Genomic DNA, 13,423 nt, shown 5'->3' with positions numbered 1-13,423 from the left:
AAATCAAAAACTCTACAAAATCCCTGGATAACACCCGGAATCATAAAATCTTCGAAAAAAAAGCAACGATTGTATGAGAAGTTCATTAAAAAAAGGACTTTTAAAAATGAAACAAACTATAAAAACTATAATCGCCTTTTTGTGACGATTGTAAAGCGCTCAAAAAAATTTTACTATAGTAGCCAATTGCTAAAATACAAAAATGATATACAAAAAACTTGGAACATAATAAAAGAGGTTATAGGTAAAAAAGATATGAATAATAATTGTTTACCAAAAAAACTAATTATAAATGACTGTGAAATTATTAACGACGCAATAATTGCTAATTCGTTTAACCATGCATTTGTTAGCACAGGTCCAAGTTTAGCATCAAAAATAAATAAAAGTCAAACTTGCTTCAAATCATACCTAAACTCTAATAATAATATAATGGACAATAATATGCTAACAGAAACAGAATTGCTAGATGCCATGTACTTACTTAAACCAAATAAAGGTAATGGAGTTGATGATGTAAGCAGTAATGTAGTAATTAAATCAATGCCTTATTTAAAAATTCCGCTTTTGCATATATTTACGCTCTCTTTAAACCAAGGAATCTTTCCCGATAAACTTAAAATTGCAAGGGTAATACCTATACTAAAATCAGGAGATGAGACTAGTGTCTCCAATTACAGGCCTATCTCCATACTATCATGCTTTTCAAAGTTATTAGAACACATTATGTATAAAAGATTGTATTACTTTTTAGATGTAAACAATATTCTCTATAGTAAGCAATTTGGGTTTAAAAAGAGCCACTCTACTGATCAGGCTATTGTTCATCTTGTTCATGATATTTTTAAATCATTTGATGAAAATAAATATACATTAGGTGTATTTATTGATCTCAGTAAGGCTTTTGACACTGTCGATCATTACATTTTATTAACAAAATTAGAAAACTATGGTATTAAACATACAAATATTGCGTGGTTTAAAAGCTATTTGTCAAATAGAAAACAATACATTTCTTATAATGAAGGTAAAACAACCAATATGAACATAACATGTGGGGTTCCTCAGGGATCTATATTAGGGCCACTCCTATTTCTCATTTTTATTAATGATTTAAGCAAAGCTTGTACCGAACTAGATACAATATTATTTGCAGATGACACAAATCTATTTTATGCACATAATGATATAAATATTCTGTTTAAGTCAGTAAACAAAGAGCTATTAAATCTTACTGAATGGTTTAATGCAAACAAATTATCGTTAAATGTAACCAAAACAAAATATACTTTTTTCCATCGTTTTCATGACCGAGATAAAATTCCATTGAAACTTCCAAAACTTTGTATTGCCAATCAGGACATAAAAAGAGAAACCACTTTAAAATTTCTCGGCGTGCTTCTTGATGAAAATGTGACGTGGAGAGATCACATACAATATCTCGAAAATACAATCTCAAGGAACATAGGCCTGCTATGCAGAGCTAAGCCTTTTTTAAATCCAACTTGCTTAAAGCTTTTATATTTCTCGTTCATTCATTGCCATCTTAATTATGCAAATATTGCTTGGTGCAGTACAAATAAAAATAAAATAAAAAAACTATTTAATAAACAAAAGCATGCAATCAGAATCATTTCCAATGTGGGCCGTTATACACACTCCCAAGCATTATTTGTTAATTTAAATATAATGAATGTTTATCAATTAAATGTCTATCAAGTTCTTATATTTATGTTCAAAATTAATAAAAATATATCTCCTAAAATTTTTTACCCATTATTCAAAATAAATCAGAATAGATATCTCACCAGATTTTCAAATAACAGTTATATCCAACCCAAAAGTTATTTTGCGGCGACCGAATTTTCAATTTCTACTAGAGGGCCGAAATTATGGAATAAAATATTAACTAATGAACTTAAAACAATTTCTATGCTAAATGAGTTTAAGAATAAATTAAAGCAAAAACTACAGATGATCGACGTAGCGCTCAGCTTTTTCTGAAGTTTTAATGAGGCTTGAAAATATATATATATATATATATATATATATATATATATATATAAAATTATGGTTTATAAGAATTATTCACATATTTAAAGGTATATGCTGGTGTAAAAGGAAAGCTTCAGGATTATGCGTATTTGCTTGCTTGCTTATTAGTAATATAGTTTCTTTGTACAAATTCCTTTTTTTTCTTTTTTTAAAATTTTTCTTAACCAACACAAAAACAAAAAGTTAAAGTAGGACTTTAGGACCGATGATTTTTATTCTATTAAGACTTTATAAAAATGCTTTATATTATATAGTGTTACGTTTTTAAATTTTTGTTGTCTTATATTTACGGTATAGACTAAGGGGCTTGGTGATAAGACCAATTATGTCTTCTTCTTGCCCCTGCTATTTGTATTTATATTATGCTTTACGACTTTAATAAATTTATATGGCAAAAAAAAAAAAAAAAAAAAAAAAAAAAAAAAAAAAAAGTGTTTTTACCAATTTGTTGCTCTGTTCTTTAGGAACATTGACACACTAACATAATTTATATATACAATATATTCTTGCTTACCAATCTGTTGCTTCAGATTTAAAATAGAAAAAACATTTTAAATTTAATTCAAAAAAAAAAGTGAAAAAGAAAATCTAGATAATAAAATCAAACTTACTTATTACTTCATTGCTATCTAAAACAATTAGGACACTATTATAAAGATAATTAAAAACTTTCATGTACAAAATATTTATCTATAATAAAATATGAATTAATGAGTTACCATTATTTAAAGTTGATCCAGAAGCAACTAAAATAAATTATCAAATAAAAAGTTTATTTATAATATCTTGACGATAATGTTGAAATAAACAATATTTATTGCTCGAAAAGTTAAGTAACAAATGTAATTCAAGTATTAAAATAAATGTACTAAGTTACCTGTTGTGGCTTGTGCAACTGAAGTTATAACTAAATAAAAAAATATTAAATAAAAAAGCTATTTTATCTAGTGATCAACCGAAACCAAAATTTGAGCCGAAAGTACCGAAAGTACCGAAATTTCGGTTCAGTAAAGCCGTAACCGAAACCGAAACCGAAATTTCGGCCGAAATTTGAAAAAGAATGTTTAAAATCCCTGAACCTTTTATGATCACCGAATTAAAGCAAAAAAAACTATTTTACATATATCTAAGCAATCACCATGAAACATAGTTTGATAAAAGCTATAACTTCAATAATTAAAGGTAATAATTGAAGTATTTTCTTTGCGGAATACATTTTTTTTTCATGTTTTCTGGCAAAAGTCTGTTTCTTTCATTTGAAAGAATGTCTCCAGCAGTTAAAAACAACCTTTTTACCTCGGTAGATGTTGGTCGAGGTCGTAGGAATCTCTATGCTACTTTTGCCAAACCAAACTTTGCTTTTAATGTTGTTTTCTAATATAAATCTATGAAACTTCAGACCTTCTTCGGAGTTTGAATCAATTTTTGAGATTTTGTCAACCCAACCAGGCATTGCAAATTGCAACATTTCAGCCCTCTGTTGTTTTGTTCTGGTGTCAAATAAGGGTATTGTTCTTTTTTTAAACTGACTGCCGGTAGTTGTGAGTATTGCTTTTTCAGTTAGGAGATTTTTTAGAGTAAATGACTTCTTAAATGTGATGAAAGTCCGCTAAGTGATTGAAGTTTTGGATTGTGCGATCCACGAGATACTTTCAAATTGCAGATATTGCAAGTTCCGTGTTTGAAATCACTACCTGTCACGGTAAAATGATTCCATAAACCAGTTTTTTATCGATTATTTTCCATTGTAAAATTTAGCAATGAGAAACTTTTGATGAAACTATTGGTTTGGGTTGCTTTACTTAAATGTTAATTCATTTTAAGAATGATTTTGAGAATAGTAATTTGAAACTATTATGTAACGTGATTTCAATTAAAATTTCTACAATTGTTATAATTAAAAATTGATTTACTAACAAACGATTACAATTAGGAAACCGCCACGATCCCACTCTAAATTAAAACTTAAAAAAAAATCTTGTAAAGGTTTCGGCTCATTTCGGTTGCGATTTGAACCGAAATTTCGGCCGAAACAGGAAAAGTAAAAAAATTATTGAAGCAGAAATTTCGGTTTCGGTTTCGGCCGAAATTTCGGCTGAAGCCAAAAGTTTCTGTTCACTCATTTTATCTATCTTATCTATTTTATCCTGATGATTATGTTTAAATAAACAATATTTATTGATTCTTTTTAAAATAAAATAAAAGACATTACTATTTGCTGATGCACCAGCTGCTAATGCACCAACTGATGATGCTACCACACCTAAATGACAAAATGTATAAAAATATGTAAAACATATTCAATGATTTAAAAGAATATTCAAAAGAAGCTTTTAAATCTACAAAATCTAAGTCCTTACTGAGTTCTATCTGTCTGTTTAAAAATAAAAATTGAGATAAAATTACATATAATAAAGTTTTATCATTTAGATTTTATTTGCAACATTCGTACTCAAATAAAATCTAAATGATAAAACTTACTCAAGTCGCTGTCAGCTTGCCTGTTTAAAAAAAAATTTTATTCTCATTAATCCTAATCTATAATCTATAAATAAACTTAGTAATATAAACTATAAATAAACTTGAACTAATATAAACTATAAATAAACTACTATATACTATATAAACTAATATAAACTATAAACAAACTAATATAACTATGTAACTAATATAAACTATAAATAAACTACTATACACTATATACTTACTAAAAAGGCCTTCAGCTCCTTCTAACTGCTCTAATAAATGAAACAATACTTGCTTAAAATGATCTAAAAAGACAAAACTGATCTAAGAAGACAAAACTGAAACACTTTACTAAAAAAGAAACATTGTACTAAAAAAAACTATTTTACCAGTCATTTTAGTTCAAACTTCTTCTAAAAAAAAACAGAAAAATAAAAACAACGAACAACAAACAAATTTGAGTTTTTAAACAATGAACAACATCAATTCCACTTGAAACTAAAAATTTATCAGCTCTAATCGGCTTGAAGACCTTGCTTGAAAGATTGTGTGGGGTAAAGAAACGCTTTTAGAAAAACCTAGAAAGTTCTTTATTAAAAAAGAATGTGAAACGACAATAACACTATTAAATTACAGTATTCATATTTAGAAGATCAGATGAATTACGGTATTCATATTTAGATTGTACTAAAAAAACTATTTTACCAGACATTTAGTTCTAACTTCTTCTAAAAAATGAAAACAGGCTATAAAAATAAGAAAAATAAAAACAACCAACAACAAACAAACGATTATTTAAAGTTTTATTTTAAACAATGAACAACATCAATTCTTCTTGACCTTACTCGAAAGACTGCATAGAAAATATAACCGCGCATAAAAAAGTCTAGAAACTACTCAATAACTAAGAAATAGTGTATTTTACAGAATACAGAACCGTGAGTAATTTTTATTGTTAAAATGACGGAAGCCAACAGTTTTAATGTTTTTGACATATCAGAAAGGAAAAACGCACTAAACCGAATTAATGACGATGATAAAAACATGAACTTTTTTGACGAAATTTCAGTAGATACGACTTATTACAATGTTGACGGTGTTAAACATGTTCTTAATTCTTCATCATCTTATTTTTCATTATTACATATAAACATCAGAAGCATAAATAAAAACTTTGAAAATTTAAAATTGATGTTAAATAATATAAGTAACAAGTTTAGTATTATCTGTCTGACAGAAACTTGGTGTCATCGAGACGCGATAAATTCTAACTTTCAATTATCAGGGTATAAACCTATTCATCAACCGAGAGAAAACGGCAATGGCGGGGGCGTATCTATTTTCGTCCTAAACTCATTGGTTTTTAAACATGTTGAAAACCTCAAAGTAAATGACGCTAATTGTGAGTCATTAACTATTGAAATAATTAATAAAACAAATAAAAATACATTTATAACTGCAATATATAGACCGCCAAACGGTAATTACAATCAATTTAAAAACCACTTAAACTATTTGCTACCAAAGCTTATTAAAAAAAATGTGTACTTATTAGGTGATTTTAATTTGAATTTATTGAATAATAAAGCTAATAACCAAGTCGTGAATTTTATAAATACACTTTTGCAATACAGCGTTTTTCCCATGATTAATAAGCCAACACGTGTGACTAAACAACTGCATCTATTATCGATAATATTATTACTAATAATTACACAAGGATTAAAATCCAAAGTGGTATTATTAAAACAGATTTAACTGATCACTTTCCAGTTTTTCTGATAATAAATTCTGCAACCCTTGAGAATAAAATAAAAACAAAAACGGTATACGTAAGGAAAATAAATAATGAATCAATCGCCACGTTTCGTGATCTCTTACATGAAGTAAACTGGGAAATTTTAACTGATTCCAATGACGTTAATGATGGCTACAATTTTTTTATTCGCATGTTTACAAGACAATACGAAAAGGCCTTTCCAAAAATAAAAAAAATTGTTAATTCTAAAAATTTGTTAAGTCCGTGGATGACGAGAGGACTCATTAAGTCGTCAAAAAGGAAACAAAAACTTTACCAAATTTTTTAAAAAAAAAGAACTACAAAAATGAAATCAAATACAAAAAATATAAAAATTCTTTTGAAAAATTAAAAAAGCAATCCAAAAAAAATTACTACTCTTCGTTACTTAATAAAACATTTGGAAATGCAAGGAAAACATGGAATGTAATTAAAGAAATAACAGGAGTGGGAATTGTGAAAAGTGATAATCTTCCAAAAAGATTGCAAAGAGATGATAATAGAGGAGATGCTTTTGTTAATAAAGAAATTGCTGAAACATTTAATAGCTTTTTTATAAATATAGGAAAAAAGCTTGCCGGTGCAATTCCTGAGGGAAAAAAATCATTTAAAATTTTTTTGAAAAAATCTGATTCCTTCATGGAGGAGTCGGAGCTTTTAATTGATGAACTTCGACTAGCAATTAGTATGCTGAAAACAAATAAAAGTGCGGGTCTGGATGAAGTTAACCTTGATGTTGTAAAAGCGGTCTCAGATATTATAGAGAAACCTCTTTTTAAAATTTTTAATCTTTCCCTAAAAAACGGCATTTTTCCTGACCAACTAAAATTAGCAAAAATAATTCCGATATACAAAGGCGGTGATGACTCAATAAAATCTAACTACAGACCAATTTCCATACTTTCTTGTTTTTCCAAAATACTAGAGCGTATTATGCACAACAGACTGTACAATTATCTTGAAAAAAACAACATTCTTTATCATAAACAGTTTGGATTTCGCAACAACCATTCCACGGAACATGCAGTAATTGATCTTGCCAACCAAATTTTAAATGGTTTTGATAACGACAGTTACACACTCGGAATTTTTCTAGATCTATCAAAAGCATTTGATACTGTCAACCACAAGATTCTAATTTATAAACTACACTATTATGGAGTAGTTCACTCCAATTTAAAGTGCCTGCAATGTTATTTACAAAATCTTAAGCAAGGAGTACCATATGACTTAACATGTTCCCCATTTGAATCAAAAAATTGCGGAGTTCCCCAAGGATCAATACTTGGACCCCTGCTGTTTTTAATTTATATTAATGATATTTATTTGTCTTCAAAAATACTAAATTATATTATTTTTGCTGATGACACAAGTATTTTCTTTTCTGACTCAAATTTAAAAAATATTTTTTATATTGTAAACACAGAATTAATATATCTTAATGAGTGGTTTGAAGCAAATAAACTTTCATTAAATATTGAAAAAACGAAATATATTTTGTTTGCTAAGTCATCTAATTCCGAGAACCTTCCACTCAAATTACCTGAACTAACAATTAACAATATTAAAATAAAAAGAGTTTTTTTAATCAAAATACAAGGAATAATTTTCAATGAGAATTTAAATTGGAAAAGCCAAATAAAGCTAGTCGAGAACAAAGTTTCAAAGACCCTGGGGATTATGTACAAGACAAAACATCTTTTAAATAATTTATGTTTAAAAAATTTATACTTTTCATTTATACATAGTCATATTAACTATTGTAATATTGCCTGGGCAAACAATCATTTATCTTTCCTAAAAATTATTTATACAAAACAAAAGCAAGCAAGTAGATTAGTTTTGGGCGCAAGTATATACGAAAGTGCCGAGCCGTTACTCAAGGAAATAAATGCTCTAAATGTATACAAACTAAATATATACCATAACTTGTTATTTATGTTTAAACTTCAAAATGAAATGATTCCAAAAAATTTTTTTAAAAGTTTCACTCGAATTAATCATAAATATGAAACAAGACATTCAATGAGTAATTACTACATCCCACTAACATCACTCAAAAAATCTGACTTCTCGACTATATGCCGGGGACCACGCTTGTGGAATTCGGTTCTTGACGAAAATATGAAAAAAATAAAATCTGTTGCTACATTTAAAAGAACTATAAAAAAACACTTACTAAATTTAAACATTACGTACATTCTCTCATTTTTTTGAAAAAAAAATCGAAATAGTTTTGTATTTTTAATTTTTTATGTACTTTATTTTTACTTTAATATTGTATTGAATATGTATATGCATATGAAGCGAATTAAATTTTTTTTTTTTTGATTATTGTCTTTAATATGTATACGAATATGTACAGATTTGTAATTTTTTATTTGTTATTTCATATTTTAACTTTATCTTAAATTTCTTCTTTTTTTTAACTTTAAGTTCTTTTTTTAACTTTAAGTTCTTCTTTTCCCTTCTAAAATTTCTAACCAATTTTTTTTTTTAAACTTAATAATTTCATTCTTTTATGTAATATTGGAAAATGTAAACTTTAATTGTATTTTTTTTTTTTTTTGTATTTCACAAAGGGGCTTGATGATAAGTCATTTTGACTTCTACTTGCCCCAGTCAGCTTGTAATTATAAATATTTGTTTAAATTTATAGATAACATTGTAAAATGAATAAAATGACGAAATAAATAGAAAAAAAAAAAAAAAAAAAAAAAAAAAAAAAAAAAGTAACAATACGAACAATAGGCGTAACTATGCGTAACTATGTGCACTAATAATAATAATAATATTCATTAGCGTATTTATATTTAAAAATAAAACAATAGTTGAATGGCTCTATTGTACTTTTTTAAGCATTTTTTGTGTCACTTTTATTTATATGTGATATCTTCACTGGTGTTCTAATTTAAGTCTAACATAGAGCGAACTTCAAAATTAACCTAGTAAACAAAAAACGTGTTTTATGTCTGAAAATATGTAAAAACCGGTTTTTAAACGTATTTTAAACGTCATGTGTTTACTGGAAAAACATTTTCCTAAAAGAAAAGCAGTTATATAGAAAGAAATTTCATATAATTTACAGATAAATTTTCTGTTGTTTTTAATTTAAGGTTTGACCACTCAGCACGCAGTATTTGGTTTAAAAAAACTTTTATTTCTTAAGAAATATTTTACATAACACTTTTTTCAATAAAGAAACACTTTTTGAGAAAAAAAAAAATGAAAACATATTTGTAATTAACATTTACGTAGGTAATAAAACTTTCTTAAAGATATATGTAGTTAACATATATGTAGGTAATAACATATATGTAGGTAATAAAAATTTCTTAAAGAATAAAATTAAACTTTTTAACATTCTGTAGCCATTTTTAACTAGAACAAATAGAACATATTCTAATAGCACTTTTATTTTGTATATATTTTGAAAAAATTGTCGTCCGAGTTTTGGCAAAACTATGAGTAAATATTTAAGAAACCAAAAAAGTTGTTGCTTTGAAAGTATATTGACACTAAGAACATGAAAATACATTTCTATGGAGTATTTGTGTTTTACCTAAATTAAATATAGCTTTTTTACATGTTCTTTAGTGGTTATTACATATAATTATGCATAAATAATGTCTCTAAAATAAGGTATATAAATAGTGTAAATAACATTTTAGATTTCATGTCAAAAGCTTAAATTAACTTTCTAAGGTTAGAAAAATAGAATCATGAAAAAAAAAATCATGAGAAATCAGTTATTTAACATGAGAATCATTACTCTTACTATTTTTGAGCTCATCAATAATGTTTTTAACTTGGGATTGTGTATATTAGCGACCTCAGGAAGTCAAAATGTAACTGGTTTTCAAAGTAAAAATAAAAGCAAAGTTCATAATAAAACAATTTGAAGTTGTTGTTTTTCCGGACTGCTGTGGACCATTGATTTGAAATCGAAAGTCAGAAATGCAATGTAAACTTTAGTTTTTGAGTTAAATGTATAGGTATGTTTAAAAACTCCAAAAGACGTACTTCGGAACTAGCAAGAACGCCAAAAAGCGTACTTCGGAGCGGAAAGGTTAAGAGTCGTGTTTGTGTTATAAATGTTTTATTCTTATTTTATTAAAATGGTTAAATAATAGTTAGATTTTTTGAGTGTCTACATTATGTTTTTCTGGATTTTTTGCTAACTAATTATCTGCTTCAGTTAATTCGAGCAACACAGAATACTGAAATAGGCTTTCAGATAGCTATATCAACATTCTACTAAAATAACCTTACATTTTACTAAAAATACACACAACTTATGGTTGAAAAAGGAATATGATGAGTGTATTAGCTCAATCTGAATTTTAAGAAAGAGTTGTTGTTACCGATAACCATTCTACCAATGTTAATGCATTTTCATAGTTTCATAAACCATATAGACTGGAGATAGAAAACTGTTTGTCTATCATCAAAAAGGGGTATTTAAAACATACTTAGTATTTGATATATTCTGTTTTATAAAAAAAAAAGAAACAACTTTTTGAATGAGTAAAATGCTTTTCCTTCTTTCTCATTTGATTTTTCAGATACAAAGTCAAAATTACTGCTGGTTGCACTTCTGGGAGTATATTTCATAAAGTTTATGAAAAATATCAATTTCTAAACAAAATCTAAAAAAGTAAGAAAATTTATCAGGTCACTTATTGTGGAAACAAAAAACAAGTTGTCAAACTTACATCAGTAATATTTGATGAAACAGCTTCAGCTGCAATATTGAGTTTTTTTTTTGAAAGAAATAATGATAAAATATTTAATATAAAACACTGATAAAAATAAATTTTTATCAATGTTTTATAAGTAATTTATTACATTTAACTTAAAGCAGAAACTCAATACAACCAATCAACTCGGCAATGCTGCTGTGAAAGGTGATAATAAATCCACACTTTATAGAGAAATTGCAAATTTTATTGAAATTTGGTCAAAATGTGAATATTTTACATCAACTAAACAATTTTTTATGTTATAATTACAACACTTCAAGCTAATCATTCTTATGAATGATTTGCTTGAAGGAGATTATACATTTGTTTTTACTCCTATTATAAAAAATGAATCCTTTGGAGCTACGTTTTAGTAAGAATAGATAAATGAGCAGTGATTTTTGGTGAGTCTTTTAGATAAATGCATCAGTGAAAAGATTTTAGTGAAAGTCTGCTCAAGGACGTTATTATTTTCTGGAAAGAAAATATTTATCAGACATTCGATAATCCTAATTTAATAACATAGCATTGAAGGGGCCAGCACTATAGTAAGTTATGTTCTTAAAAAATTATAGAAAAAGATTTGGGTGTTAAACTTTTGATCAAAAAAATCATTCTTGTTAATAATAAATACCTGAAAATATTTTACGGAGGAGAACTTATATATCCAAGTCAACCTCTGACTAATTCTATTTGTCATCTTTTTTATATTATAGTATAATTTTTACTAAAATCTTTTTAGTATTATATCTATAATTTATAGATGTTATTTCTTCTATTCTAATCAAACATTGCAGTTTATTTTTTTCAATTAAAAGTTTTGCAGAACAAATTTTATAGACTTATTATCGCAACTTTACAAGTGAGAATCACCAAGAGTGGGAAATTAAATATAGATCTCGTATTAATAAAAAAAAAATTTTTTCTACTAATTTGCAAAAAAAGAAATTAAACATTCAGTAAGCAAAGATCAAGTGAAAGTGTTTTAAAAAAAAAAGAGCCAATAAATATCCCTTGTAAAAAGGTTTTTCTTTATTCCTTTTAATTTCAATTATAGTAAATACAACATAACAAACCTTTGATTTTATTTTTATTAGTTTTAGGTAATCTTAGCAATATGTAAGGTTTTGTTTAGTAGCATAATGATATATAGCTATCTGAAAGCCTATTTCAGTATTCTGTGAAGTTGAATAAACTGAAGCAGGAAATCAGTTAGTGAAAAATCTAGCTTAAAATAATGCACTAATAATGTAAAGATAATAAAAGGCCATAAAACTTAAGTAGGCCATGATATATATATATATATATATATATATATATATATATATATATATATATATATATATATATATATACATATATATATATATATATATATATATATATATATATATATATATATATATATATATATATATATTTATATATATACATACACATATACATATATACATATACATACACAACAAGCTCGTGAACGAGCTTATTTTGTACCCTTTTAAGTATCCGTTTTGCCTGTGAAACTTTGCTTTAGCAAAGAATTCTTTTCGAATTTTTCTTGAGATTTCGCTGTAACCCTCGTTAATATAAATATTACTACCTTTAAGACAAAAAGCTTTATTCAAAAGAAAAATTTTTAGTCCTCAAAGTTATGTAGTTTGAGTACACGTTCGCGCGTGCTCATTGCTAGCAAACCCAATTCTATACGCACCTTCTATTTTATTACCTTGTTTTATCCCAAGATTCTCATTAAAAAGTATTTTAACTTCTTCTTTCGTAAATTCTCACTCTTTTTTGTCACTAGTTTCTTTAAAACCGTCAAATCGTAAAATACTGCTTCGATACCTATCCTATATGTCAACAATTTTTAACTTTAACCCACTATATATCTAACGAAATTTTTCCTTGTATTTTTTTAATATTAAATAACTCATCACTTACTTAATTGTCTTCTTCTTTTCAACACAAAAGTCACCAACAAAACTCATACCTGCTTTTATTTCTATATTAGTATATTACTAAAGCCGTTAATATTTTGTTGCAAAGCTTTAATTTTTAGATTAAGTCTTTTACTATTTCTTTGAAAAATGACATTATAGTTTCTTTTTGAACATTGAGAAGTTTCTTCATCATTACAATGGAGATATATTTAACTGATTTCCTCGTATTGTTTAGTTTAATGTTTAAATATAAAATCAATAAGATAAATGTGTAGATTTACAAGAAAAACACGTCCAATCGTTTCAGAGTTTTGAGGACGAATAAAGCATTTAACTAAAACGTTCACGCCTCCTTTATCATTGTCGCTTATTGGAGCATACAGGAGCCGGCGTCAAACCTCGGACGTCTTGGCTCTAAGCCA

The sequence above is a fragment of the Hydra vulgaris genome, chromosome 03, assembly GCF_038396675.1.
Source record: "Hydra vulgaris chromosome 03, alternate assembly HydraT2T_AEP".
Classification (NCBI taxonomy): Eukaryota; Metazoa; Cnidaria; class Hydrozoa; order Anthoathecata; family Hydridae; genus Hydra; species Hydra vulgaris.
This window is presented reverse-complemented; position numbering follows the sequence as displayed.